Source organism: Peromyscus californicus, unplaced genomic scaffold, assembly GCF_007827085.1.
Source record: "Peromyscus californicus insignis strain IS unplaced genomic scaffold, ASM782708v3 Scaffold_15__1_contigs__length_86483966, whole genome shotgun sequence".
Taxonomy (NCBI): domain Eukaryota; kingdom Metazoa; phylum Chordata; class Mammalia; order Rodentia; family Cricetidae; genus Peromyscus; species Peromyscus californicus.
The window spans coordinates 17,729,765-17,744,197 of record NW_026294447.1 but is presented as its reverse complement, the minus strand read 5'-3'; positions in this window follow the sequence as shown (position 1 = coordinate 17,744,197).

The following is a 14,433-nucleotide window of genomic DNA, read 5'->3' as shown; positions in this document are numbered from 1 at the left end:
TTCCATACTGCCTCAAGTCCTTGGGACAGATAGAAAAAGCTAATGGACTTATTAAGACTCTCTTATCAAAACTGTCTTCTGAACTTTCCTTTCCATGGACTCAACTCCTACCTCTAATCCTAAATTACCCTTGGGAAAAGACTAATCCCATTCTACCATCAGCCCATACTAATACTTCAAATTTGGGAACACCCCTGTTACTTCCCCAATTTAGTCTGTTATCTCGGGGGAGTTCTACACTCTCCTCCAAATCACACACAGGGACAAATGGACTGTGGTTCTCCCATTCATTACTGGGATCACTTTGGCAGGTTCAATGCTACATGTTTGGCCATGGGAAGATTGAGTCACAGGCAGTTTCTGTCTCAGATTTCCATCAAGCTAACAGACACCATTCAGGAATCAATCAACCTTTGACCTACAACTACTCCAAAACTAGCTTGCCTCCCGTGCCTTGGTGATCGCACAAAACGAAAGGGTCCTCAGTTTGCTGACCACTGAAAAGGAGGTACTTGAGTCTTCTTCCATGGCTAGTCTGGCCAAGTGAAAGGGATTAGACAATTATATGAACTGCCTTACAATCTGTGGCTTCTAGGACTTGACTCCAGTGTGGGGATCTAGCAATGGTTCTAGTCCTCCTCAGCCTACTCCTCTCTATCCATTTCAAAATGACACTTGTTGATTTTGGCTGGAATCTCCAGCTCGACCTCATTTCTTTCTCTCCAAACCCGGCCCTCTCAGAAAAACAAAAAACAAAAAAACAAAAACCCCAAAACAAAACAAAACAAAAACCAAAAAGTCTAGCTCCACATTCCGGGCAGTTAGGGTGGCTCCTCCCCTGAAGCTGCTAGCTGCCCAAGACCCCACCTCAAAGCATACCATACTTGGGCACAAACTCAGCTTGTGGCTGACCTGTCATCACGCCTCCATGTGTTTTTTGTTTGTTTGTTAATTTCTTTTTTTGATTGTTTGTTTTTCTTATTTTTTTATTAAGAAAATGTTTTATTCATTTTACATAACAATGAAAGATTCCCCTCTTTTGTCCTCCCACCCCTCCAGCCTCCCCCTTCCAACCCACCCCCATTCCTTCCTACACAACTTTTATGCTATGCAGAGGGGCCATGTGGTTTTTCCTGCCCCTATTCCTGCTTTGATCTCTAGGTGCTGGAGGAGTCACCCAGGAGCTTCTTTGCCCAGAAAAAAAAAACTAGTCTTTTACTTTATAATTCTGCTTGATCTGTCTTACTGTGCCTGCAGAGAAACCTATTATTGGGCTACAGAAAACCTGTTAGTTCCCTGTCTCTTTTAGGAAAGAAGTAGTGAAATAACCTGTCAGTCAGTAAACTAGCTGTTTTGATAAAATTTCCCCCAGATCTCCTACTATTGCCTGCCAGTACTGAGCTCTAGACCAGTATTCCAGAGGCCCCCTTTATCAAGCACCTTGTTAATCAGAAGTAGCTTGAGGACTTTTGTCACCTCTTATCATCAACAAAAGACTGGAATGTTAGGTCTAATGAAGAACCCCAAAATGGGTGTGCTGATAACAGTAACCTAAACAGAAGGACTCTGATCCTGTAGACAGAAGGATTGCTATTGGAAATTCTAAAGTCAGCATTACTCCAGAACCTTGTAAGGCTGGTTTCTGTGTACATGGAAAACCACTATCTCCGTTATCTGCCAAGACGGTCTTTTACCTAGGATCAAGGCTTCTAGTTCCTCATCAGTCTGAACAGCCTGCATCATCTCAAACACCGCCCTTTTGCGGAGTATAATATAAACCACTCTCTTTCTTGCAGAGATGCTGTCTTCTATTCTTGAAGGCAGACCAGCAGTTTGTTTCCCCAATAAGTTTTCTTTCTGCTCATGGCGGGTACAGTCTGGTGATTTCAGTGCACTATCACTGACATAAACATCATACCCAGTGCAGCTATAATAGGATAAAAAATCCCAAATGAATCCATTTCAGTTGTCTCTGTAACAGGGACTTCTTTAATGTCCTATACTATTACATAAAAAGCTAGGAAGCAAAATTCTAATAGAGACTATTTTAATTTAGAGAATGTTCAATAGGTAATATTTTAAACAATTTCAATAAATCTTCTGCCCCGTCAAAAATAAAAACAAAAAAAACCAGAAAGTGCCCTTTATATTATCTGTAGTTTATTCAATATGGTGATAAAATTGAAGGAAAATGTTTTCATCTATATTTTAGTTTCTGGAGAAACATTGTTAATAAAATATTTATGTGTCTGCATGTTCAAATCAAGGAGATTTGAAATGCTATCTTTAATATTACTTCCTGAAAAATAAAGTTCACAGATGGTGTGTACATAGCATTCAGTATAGATTATGCATATATATAATAGATTATCCTGCTGAGAATCTTTTGGTATTCATAACACTGCAATGAAAATGTCTCTTTTGAGAGGCAGGCAGATTTCTGTGAGTTCAAAGCCAACCTGGTCTATCAAGCAAGTTCTAGGATACCTGAGGTTCAACACAGAAACACTTTTTAATAAAAAAAAAAAAGAAAGAAAGAAAAGAAAAGAAAGACAAAAGAAAAAAATATTTTATGTAATGCTTGATCATGTTTCCACAAAGAGAATTCAAACACTGCATGACTCTTAAATATGATCACATTACCGTATTCTTACCCAGAAGAAGGTTATGAATCCTGATTTCTCCAGAGGGTCAAATGATTTAAATTAAGTGATTTTAAGTAAGTCACTAGGGCAAAGATGTCATGTAGAGAAGACAACTTCATGAGCAAATGATAGGGACTTGGTCATGTGTTTTCTGTGTATATGAGCATTTTCTAATTGTTCTTTATTCAGCTTTCTGTCCACACTCCTCAAAAACATTTAAAAAATAAATACACATTTTTATTTTAGGTGTATGGATGTTTTGTCTGCATATATGTCTTTGTACTATGTGTGTACCCAGTGCCTGCAAACGACAGAAGAGGGCATTTTGCCCCCTGGAGTCAGGGACAGTTATGTGCTTCCATATGGGTACTGATCCATTTATCCAGCCTCCAAACTATGAAATTTAATGTTTTTGTAGACATTGAGAATGTTCATGTTGTTGAAAGAAGGTCTCAATTTGTAGCCCTGACTGTACTGAAACTTGCTATGTAGAACATGATGTCCTTGAATTCAGAGAGATCTCCCTGCCTCTGCTTACCAAGTGCTGAAATTGATGACATCCACCATCAGACCAGGGTTGATTGGTTCTCAAAACTTATAAACACTGGTTTATATTTCCATAACTTTAACTGCTATTAATTTGTATTAAAATTATGACTTATACTCACATAAATTAATAATAACTATAGTGTCACTTCTGAGTATTGTTAATTCTTAAATAATATCAATTTTTGGCTTAATGGTGATTTTTTTTTAAATTATATAAATTCTTTTTAAATTTTTCATTGTGTTTGTTAAATAAAGTACTTTATAACATAAAGATATATTCATGAAGGTATATGTTGTACATTGATTATATTCTCTTCCTCTATACTATTATTTTCCTCCTGTAAACATAGTTATATGTATATACATACATTGCTTTACATATTTCTATAAAATCTAGCAACAAAAAACACAAAAAAATACAAAAGAAATTTCCTTCTGATACTTGGTAAATTCACTTAAAATGATTTGACTATCTCTAGTTGTACCAATTTTCCTGAAAATAATATACACAATATTTTATTTCAGATATCATGGGTTACAGCTTCTATGGCTGTGTCTAACTTTATCATAATTCGTAAATTTGAATTTACTTCTTGAACAAGTTACTCTAAACCCTCAAAGTAGACAATAGGTGGACAGATGTAGATAGATAGATGATTAATTGAGGATTATTGTAGGATATATATTATACATATATATTACATCTATATGTAAAAGTGAAAATAAAAAGATAAAGAAAAAACTGACATGACGTTATTATGAAACAAGAAACCGCCAAAGGTGCTACTGAATTTTTTTTTCTGATGATCATCTAGTGTTGGCCATGAGGCCTACCCTTAAGAGTAGTTGGTTTCCCCAGTGAGACTCCCTGGCAGAAAATAAATTTTCATATGCAAGTGATTATCAGTTAGAGATAGAGATAGCTTTTAGGTTTTGCCAATATAATTATGAACATTTGATGAAGGAAGAATGAATTGTACAAGCAGTAAGATACAGACAATAAATGAGCTAATTCTGCTTGTTCAGAGTAAGGTATGGGGAAATTTACTCCTTGAGTGGACTACTAAACCAAATTTCTGGTGTCCTATCATAGCAGACTTATTATTATACATCATGTTGCTATTATTCCTGTTTCAATAAAATTTCGACTGGTTTTAGAAAAAGTGAATAACAGTCATAAAAACATGCGCAGTAAAGTTTCAGAGGAAAATTCTCTAAGGTAAAAGGGATGTTTGTCACAATGGCAATTCTGCAGTAAGTACAGAAGAAATCAGAGAACATAAGCAGCTTAAAGTTTCTGGATCAAGAAAATCTAATGGTAAAGATGAAAGAAGAATAGGGTTCTGGTGTAAGGTTCAGTTTCTGTAATCCACCTTAGAATTTCAAGATTAGAAGGCAGAAAATGTTGGGAAAATATGATAAGGAAAGCTGTAAGCACATGAAGGAGCTTTCTTATATGGTCACTGAAGGACTCAACAAAACACAAGTATATTCCTGCCAAGCATAAGGCAACTGGGAGAATTAGAAGCTATGAATTCCAATCCTTTAATATCTGCTAACAAGTGGCATTTGGGATAAGATTTGCTGCATCAGCTTCATCAGTAGCTTCCTACACTGCTAAAGCCAGTTCCAAGCATGTCCTCTTTAATATTGAGTTTAGAATGACATACATGATAGAGAATAGCAGGGTTGTATCATTTCCATTTGCCTCTCTTCCCTATAGTAGTCTTCCCACCAAATAAAAAATGCAATGTATGTTCTGAATCAATCTTGGAGTTTGATGTTTACCAATGACATATTCTCATTTGGAGCTGCAGCCAATTTTCATTGTGGACCATTGCAGTTTTTAAGATGGTTTAAGCAACATTCTTACTTGAACATTCCAAACTTTCCTTAAAGAATTTGACAGTTGTCTGCTTCAACTTTACTCCAAACATAGAAATTTTTTAATGGATTTGTATCTGCGACTTGTTTCTGTAGTTCCAATCCATAACCAATACTTTGTATATTTTGTATATTTTAAACACTGAGGAAAGTGGAAAAAAAAAAGAAGTAAAGGTGGTAGATAAAAATGTACATATCTATCATGGCCTATTTTGGTATTCTTGGAAACTTCTTTCATTCTCTATAGTTCTTTCTCTTCCATTTATATGTGATTATTATTCTTGATTTGGAATTTGTTTGGATTGAGAAATGTCTAGAAGACCTTAAAAACAAAATTTTGTGTGTGACTGTTACAGCATTTCCAAACACAATTAGCTTATGGCATCTATAATCTAATGAATTGTCTTAGCCACTGAATCAAAATTTGAATAAAGGAACTGGAAGTGAAAGACTTGTGGCAAGCAGGTCAAGCTTAGAAGAAGGTGATGAGGGGGAGCATGTTCTCATGTGCTCCATCTTTCTCTGGCATCTTTCTGTTACCTCTCCCCCCTACTTTCTGGCTTCTCTGATGTGTGCTGCTCTGCTGCTCCCTTGAAAGTATGGATTGAATCCCTGAGCAAAATAAATGTTTGCTCTCTTCAGTTGTTTCTGGCAGGCATTCTGTGACAGCAACATGAAAATAACAAGCATAACGTGTCCAGCTTCTCCTTGTTTGTGATATTTTATGCTTTTCTCAGAAAGAAGGCATATTCTGTTAATTCCCCATTTTATCATACAAAGATTAGCTCCAACCATTCTAAAATTTTTACGATATTCTAATCTCTGAGGTTTATTTTCTACTTTAGCTACCCCAGCTTATTAAAGAATTCCTTTGAATTCTTTTTTTTTTTTTTTTTTTTTTTTTTTTTTTTTTTTTTTTTTTTTTTTTTTTTGGTTTTTTTCGAGACAGGGTTTCTCTGTGTAGCTTTGTGCCTTTCCTGGAACTCGCTTTGGAGACCAGGCTGGCCTCGAACTCACAGAGATCCGCCTGGCTCTGCCTCCCGAGTGCTGGGATTAAAGGCGTGCGCCACCACCGCCCGGCTCCTTTGAATTCTTTTAAAGTGTCAGGAATGTAATCAATCCATATTTGGCCAAAGTCTGTCCAAGTGAGTCTTTCTTATCCTTCTCTTTGTGCATCCTCCTCAAACTATAGGATCTAGCCTTGGTCCCACATTCATTTCTTGGGTGTAGTCTAGTAATTTTTACCTCTAGTCTTCATCCAGGAAATCCTCGCTGATCATCAACCCACTGGCCTCTTGCATGCCATATTCCAAAGTCTTCACTCAGGCAGATTTTTTCCATTCATTTTTAGGCTCTATCCTGATAAGCATCCTCCTCCATGCATATTCCCCAATCACCATATATACCCCCCACACTCTATGTTTTGACCAAGATATGCCTCCTGGACACTGGCCAGGCCCCTTTGTCCACCTAACATCAATACACATAAGCCATATTGAACCTTTAGGCCCAATCCAACCCATTCACCCTGAATTCATCCCCAACTTGATCTGTTTATATCAGACATAAAAATAAAAAAAATTCACATGCCTAGATAACACTGTGGAATATAAACATTACGGAAGACCAAGGCAGTATCCCACTTCCAGTGGTATAGAAACATTTGCCAATGAGAATTACTCATGTGAATCTCACAATCTAGAATTTAAAAGAACAATCACAAATGCCATCAAAGAATTCAAGGACTTTAAAGAAGACACAAAATAATAGCTCAATGAACTTAAAGAGGTTAAAAGCTTTAGTGATCCTCCCCCCAAAAACCCACAAACATAAGGTCCATGGAAAAGATGAAGATTATCCAGGATGTGAAAACTGATGCAATAAAGATATGAAAACATAGAAGTGAATGCAAGCTGAAATGAAGATGGAATTGAAAAACCCATTAACCCAATTACTGAACTTAAGGAAAATACTTCAAAATAGACTGCAAGAAATAGAAGATAGAATATCAGGACTCAAAGGCGAAGTACATGATCTAGATGAAATAAACAGTACTTGAGGTATAAAAAAAAATACTGTAAAGGCCGGGCGGTGGTGGCGCACGCCTTTAATCCCAGCACTCGGGAGGCAGAGCCAGGCGGATCTCTGTGAGTTCGAGGCCAGCCTGGGCTACCAAGTGAGTTCCAGGACAGGCGCAAAGCTACACAGAGAAACCCTGGCTCGAAAAACCAAAAAAAAAAAAAAAAAAAAAAGAAAAAAAAATACTGTAAAAGAATGTATAGGAAATGTAGGTTACCATGTGAAGACCAAACCTCAAATTATAGGAATAGAAGGAGATGAATAATGATATAAACAAGGTTTTTAGAAAGATCATTGAAAAAAGCTTTCCCAAGCTAAGAAACACATACTCATACAGATTCAAGAAGCACAAAGAGACTCCAATAGACAAGACCAGAAAAGAAACCTTCCATGGTGTATCATAGTTATAATATTATAGATACCGAACAAAGAAAGAGTATTGAAAGCTATAAGAAAATAAAACACAAATCACATATAAAAGAAAACCCATCAGAATACAAATGATTTCCCAATAAAAATATTGAAAGACCAAAGAGCTGGAGGAATACATTTCAACTCCTAAAAGACCATGACTGCAAACCTAGACTAACCTAACCAGAAATACTGTCTTCTATAGCTGAAGGAGAAAGAAAAACTTTCCATGTTATAAACAGCCTAAAAATTTATAGCCAACTGAACAAAACTAAAGAAAATAAAGGAAGCAATATTTCAGGCTGAAGAGAGGAATGGACATAAATAAGACTAGAAAGAAAAGAGACAAATCTAGAATCATAATTACTTTAACAGAAAATAACACTGAGTACACAAACAATAACACCTCAAATCAACAACACAATGATGTCAATAAACACATGCCTTTCAATAATAAGTATAACATTTATTGGCCTTAATAATCCATTCAAGAGACACAACCTGCCTGAATAGATCATGATACAAATCCATCTATTTCTTCTTTTAAAAAAGAATCACATCTTAGTTTAGAACATAGGCATTGTCTTAAAATAAAAGTAGTGAACAAAATACTCCAATCAAATGGCACCAGGAAGGAAGCAGCTCTTGGCTTCAAATCTTCAGATGTGAGTATACAACACAGAATAACTGAAGAGACCATGAAAGTAAAGAAAGGACATCGGTGCTTGAAGAAGAATACATATGGGACTATTAGGGTACAAGTGACTTGAAGGGAAAACACAGGAAGGGGCTTTAACTAAGGAAGAAAGGCAGGTAAAATACCAAGGATGATGTCTGTAAACTTCATAATATATTGCTATTTATCAAAACTAATGCATAATACATAAATCTATGTATACATATACATACATAATTTAAATGAAAATTTATTAACTGGGCTGGCATTGCTTGCCCCAAGAACCATAGGCTTTATTATCTCTGATAATAAATTTTAGAACCATTATATAACAAAAATTCACAACCAAGGGTGAAACTATTTTGAGTTGTTAGTTAGGGCCATCCAAGAGATTCCCCAAACATAGGCTATTGCTGTTCCCTTTGGCTCCCAGAAGTTGAAGGTAAGATTCCATTGCTGAACACACCATGTACTTCAAACACAGGACCTAGAAGATCAGAGCTGTTTTAGAACTAGAAGCCTCCTCCCCAAAGACTAGAAGACTAGCTTTTATGGTATTATAAGGAGCCATTCATGTTTCTAAGTGAGGGAGGCAACCATAAGTACTACCCGGGTACGTTACCTATGAATTTAAACAATGACCAGCATGGCATGATTTGCCTAAGGGCATAATAGTGGCATGCATACCTTGGTGGTAAGTAATAGTCCTCTAACTGGTCTTAAGGTCCACTCAACAAAGGGAAATCATGCCTGGTACTAGATACTTGGATCTAGGGAAGTCGTGGTTCTACAATTGCTACTGAACTAATCCAGAATAATTTTGAATTACATTCTCAATATTTATTCTTATATCAACAAATAAGTATAAGACTCACTCTCCTGAAGAAAAAAAGTCTCCTTGAAACAAACTGAGATCATTACAGAAACCCAAAAGAGGTGAAAATCCAGAGAACAAGTGACTGTGTGGTACCCAGCTTCACCTCATACATCTACACCACAACACTGAACTGAAGGTCCAGTAATTAGAACAGAAGGGTGTGGATAATTTGTAAAAACCAGAGGAACAAGAAGTTTTCAATGAGATTGTATCTCTTAGAAATGTCAGAGAAGCTATACCCATGAAATATCAGCATCATGGCTGTTTAAAGAAAATCAGAAAAATGACAACACCAGTACATATGAAACGGAAAGGGGAATCTTATGAAGCCTCAACCCTACACAAAGAACAATATGTAACTGAGGAATCCTGAGAACATGAGAAATAGTCTTTCCTAGGGAAAAACACACCAATTAAGACTCATTATTCTTTGTTAAAACTTATTAGCTGTTCCCAAATTAGAAGTAAATCACAATTCAGGGAAATATGAAATTTTATTTCTAAAACTTATAGACCTCACATTTGTTTAATCCTAACATTATCTACTTTATATTTTGGAATTTTTATTTTAAATTTCTAGACAGTAATTGATTTTGATTGCACAAATTGCTCTCTAAATCTCAGGGAAACAAGTCAGTAAGGAAAAACAAAGATAAAAGGAAAATAGTATTCAATTCACATAGACATCTAAAGTCTGAGATTTATATAAAATCTTCCTTTTGATAGAGGATATAGAAGAGAAAAAGGAATATTGAATTTCTAACAGCATACATCCTTAGTGGTTAGACTACCAGTAAGCAGATAATTATTTTTCCCTCTGATGTTTGTGAATGGGAACAAGTATTTTCTAAGCCTATCATACAAATGGTTAAAAATACTTAGCATTTATTTCCTGTTGGTTTCCTCTGTCCTGAGATTACTGCCCTACACAGAATCATTTTAATCTCCTACTGTCTTTGCTGGAAAGAAAACCTTAATATGACTCCAATTATAATTCTGATACAGGATCAAAATAAAAAAAAAACATGTTTATTTTAAACTTTAAAGCTTGTGGATGACACCATATAAAATCTAACTTAAGACGTGTTTCTTATTTTCAGTTTTGTTAACGTACTTCTGCATGACTTGGAGACAAAAATTTTACTGGGTGTAGGCTGTTGCTGATGCAGCAACTGCCACTGCCAAGGGGCAAGGCAAACCAAGGTATTTCAAAAACTGTGGCAAACAGAGAAGCTGCCAATTGCTGGTCCATTCATCTTGTACATCTTGGTTTGTTGTGTTTTTCTTTCTCAGTCTAAGTATGTAATGAAAGCCCATGCTCTGTGTTGTCATCAATAGGCAAAAGTGTACAGAATGAAGAGAAAACCTGCCACAGCACTGATTTACAGCCATTTCCTCTGGGCAGTCAGCAACAACAGGATGCTTGTTTGCATCCCCATTGGAAGGTGGCTTCTGTGCATTCTCATGTATCCAGTAAAGTGAAGCTTGTGTTCTGGTGCTGTCTGGCCTAAGTAAGTATCTGTAGCAAGAGTATTTTTGCAGGTCAGTGGCGGAACGAACCTTGTTTGCCTGGCTTCTTGGCTTCCTGGCTGCCTTCACTTCCTCAAGTACATTGCGGGAAGAAGTAAGAGGAGAAACACACCCAGAATGCTTATTCCTGTAGCTGGGACCCTCAAACAGACATAGGCAAATCAAATTTCTTATACTGTGCAAGAGTCAAAAGGAAGACTGGTTCAAGTATACATTTGAAAGTCTGTTTATGCTGCTACAAGTGGACTTTCTTTTCCTGATGCTCCGTTGATTTGAACTGAAGTAGAAATGAGCTCATACAGTCAAGAAAGGCTTGTATTTTCCTCCTTTCTCTCAGGATTAGAATTTGCTTACCTCAGTTTCTGATGTAGAGGCCATGACATGTGAACCTATGGTGAAAAGTCACAGAAGAAGGGGAATTCATCAGCAAGAAGGGCATGCAGGATTTTGCTACTTGCCTGACCTCTATTGCAAAAATTACTCACAGCATCAGTAGCATTGAAAATGCTGACAGAAAGACTGTGAGGGGTTAGCAAAAGGTGGATCTCCTTGAGCATCTAGGGACCAAACCTTTAAGAATTTGGATAAACTATTTGCTGTAGATTGTCCACAACAGAAATGTACTGTTCCTTTAGCTCCATTTTTTTGCTTTTTGACAAGTGTTCCAATCAATATAAAGAATTTTTTTGTGTGAAAAAATATGTATAAGTCTCAGAAGGCAACCTCAGAGATGTTTTAGCATATAACTGACAATAAATTAAATACACACGTTTAAATATGTTTGAAATATTTCTCTTTACATGTATATGTGTGTGTAGATAGGTAGAAAAATGGGTGGATAGATAAATAGATGTGAGAGATAGATGATATATTGATAAGTGATATTTGAAAAGTCAGTGTAAGTATCTCTCTCCCAGCTTTGTTCTGTTTTGATTCCTTCTTCCTGTATATTTTTAGCCTAGAGACTTAGGCTACCAAACAGTGTAATCAATACTTTTACTTTCAGTTCTAGGTAGACCTATCTAGTGTTATTTTACAGTTTTTTTTCTATGTGTAGGGAAGCAGTGCAGAGCAATGTTAATTCATTGAATGTATGCATGTTTATTTGCAATTACTAGAATCATGGCAGACTCTGTATGGTTAGTTTTAAATGCCCACTGCTTACAACCTAGAGTGATGTCACAAGGGATTCTCAATTGAGATTACCTGGATGGCCTCTCTGTGCAGCTGTGAGGAATTGTCTTCAGGTTAATTGATGTGGGGGGACCACCCTAAACATGGGTGCCACCATTTCAAGGACTAGGCCTTGAGCCACACAATAGTGAAGAAAGCTAACTGAGAATAACAAGCCAGAGAGCAAGTATATATCTATTCTCACTTTGCTCTTGATCATGAATTTGTTGTGACTAGCTCCTTGGGGTCCCTTCTTGACATCCCTTAAAAATAACCTGCCCCTGCAACTGTAAACCAAATCGAACCTTTCATCTCTTAAGTAGCTTTGGTCAGGGTCTTTGATCCCAGCAGCAGAAATGAAACTGGAAGTGCTCCTTATTCTCCTAAGTTCAATGAATGAAGGGAAATGAAGCTTCAAATGAAATGTGTATTTGTTGCATTTTGTAATATATTGTGCCACTGTAGTTCCAATCTTTTTCTCTTCCAAACTGGTTGCCCCTGACAGTGAGAAGATTCACCCATGAGTAATTGATAAATCTTCAAAGCACACTCATTTATCATGGTCTACTCTGACTTCTTCATGAGCAGAAGATACTTTAATACTAACTCCAAATAAAGTTAAACATTTTGTCTTGGTTATTTTTAATTTTCAAGAAAATTAATTCACTTATGCTATAACTCCTAAGTGCCTCTATAGACTGCATCATTGAAGTTTTAGAAAGAAAAGTTTTTCTCAAAAATTGAAACATTTTTATAATATTTTATAAGCAAAATTATATTAGAATACATAGTTAAAATAAATTATGCAACTGCAAATATGTTAAATGAATAAAATACAAGGAGTAAAAGTGAAAAACATGAAAGAGTAAATTACAACTGGTAAGAGTTATTATGTGAAAAATGGAAATTTGAATTTTCAACCATTAAAGCCTAAGTAAAGTCTGATAAGCATATACATACAAATAAATTCACTTGCATGTTTTTTATTTTCTTTTGGTTTTTGTTTAATTTTTGAGACAGGGTTTCTCTGTGCTGCCTTGGCTGTCCTGGAATTCACTCTGTAGACAAGGCCAGTCAGGAACTCAGATATCCACCTGCCTCCCAGGTGCTGGAGTTAAAGGCATGTGCCACTACCACCCAGCCATTTAATTCCTTTAATGTCTTATTTATATACATAATTATTCAAGTATATAGACAAGATCCCAATCCCAATAACTAAAATTTCATGATACCATCCCCAATACTATAATTTTTTGACACAGTTTGATCCTAGGAAAATATTTAGGATCAGCAGAAGAATGTATAGATTTGTTTTAGAAATTTTAAGGTTAAGGGATTTAGAACTTGGCTCCATGAGTAAGAGTTTATGTATAGGCCGGGCAGTGGTGGTGCACACCTTTAATCCTATCACTTGGGAGGCAGATGCCGGCGGATCTCTGTGAGTTCAAGGCCAGCCTGGGCTACAGAATGAGTTCCAGGACAGGCTTCAAAGTTACACAGAGAAACCCTGTTTCGAAAAACAACAACAACAACAACCAAAGAGTTTATGTGTAGCAAGCATAAAGACTTGATTAGAATCCCCAGCACGTACATTAAAAAGCCAAGAATGGCTGCCTGTGCCTCCAACCTCAGCATGAATGTAAGAACCAAACAGGCAGATGTAGACGAATTTCTAAATGGTCTTATTAAATAAGGAACACTGAGCCAAATATAGAGGTGAAAGCTGTAGAGATCAGGGAAATAGTGAGAGCCACCAGCTAACCTTAGCTCACCACACTGCCATAGCTTCCCAAGAGAGAGAGCTATTTCCTGTCTACCCAGGCTTTTACTGCCTTGCTGTTCTGCCCTCTCATTGGCTCTTAACCCAACTACCTCACTTCCTTGTCACTGCCTGTCTATACAGGCCTCCAGGTCTCTATGGTTGGTACTGGGATTAAAGGCATGTGTCACCATGCTTGGTTGTTCCCTAGTGTGTCCTTGAACACAGAGATTCTGCTTGCCATATGATCAGATTAAGGGCATGTGCTACCGCTACCTGACTTTTCTTTATGGTTGGCTATGTCCTGTGATCTCCAGGCAAACTTTATTAACATACAAATAAAATATCATCACATTTCAGCAAAAATAAAATATCACCACAGGCAGATATTCTTGGAGCTCATTGGCCAACTAATCTTATTGAAATAGCAAGTAACCAATTTAGTTAGAGACTGCCATAGAGGAAGACATATCAGGTCCTTTTCTGAACTCTGAATGTTCATATTATACTCATATATACAACACATAAACACACAGAGAAATGAATGAGTGAATTAAAACGTAAATAAGTTAAAATTTAAAAAATCATAGATTACCATATTTGAGATCAACTAAATCACTTCATCGAAAAAAAAAGTGACATTTGGTTCTTTCAATGGTTTATAAGTCTCATGGGAAGTGCTCTCTTATAACATTCTCTTCTCATGTGGAAAGATACTAAAATATGCTTTCTATAATAGTTAATTAAATGGAAAGTCTTTCATACATAAAATTAACATTTGTGAAGGATATATACATATAAAAATGTGACATGTGACATTCTGACCATCAATGTAGCATTACGCTAGTGA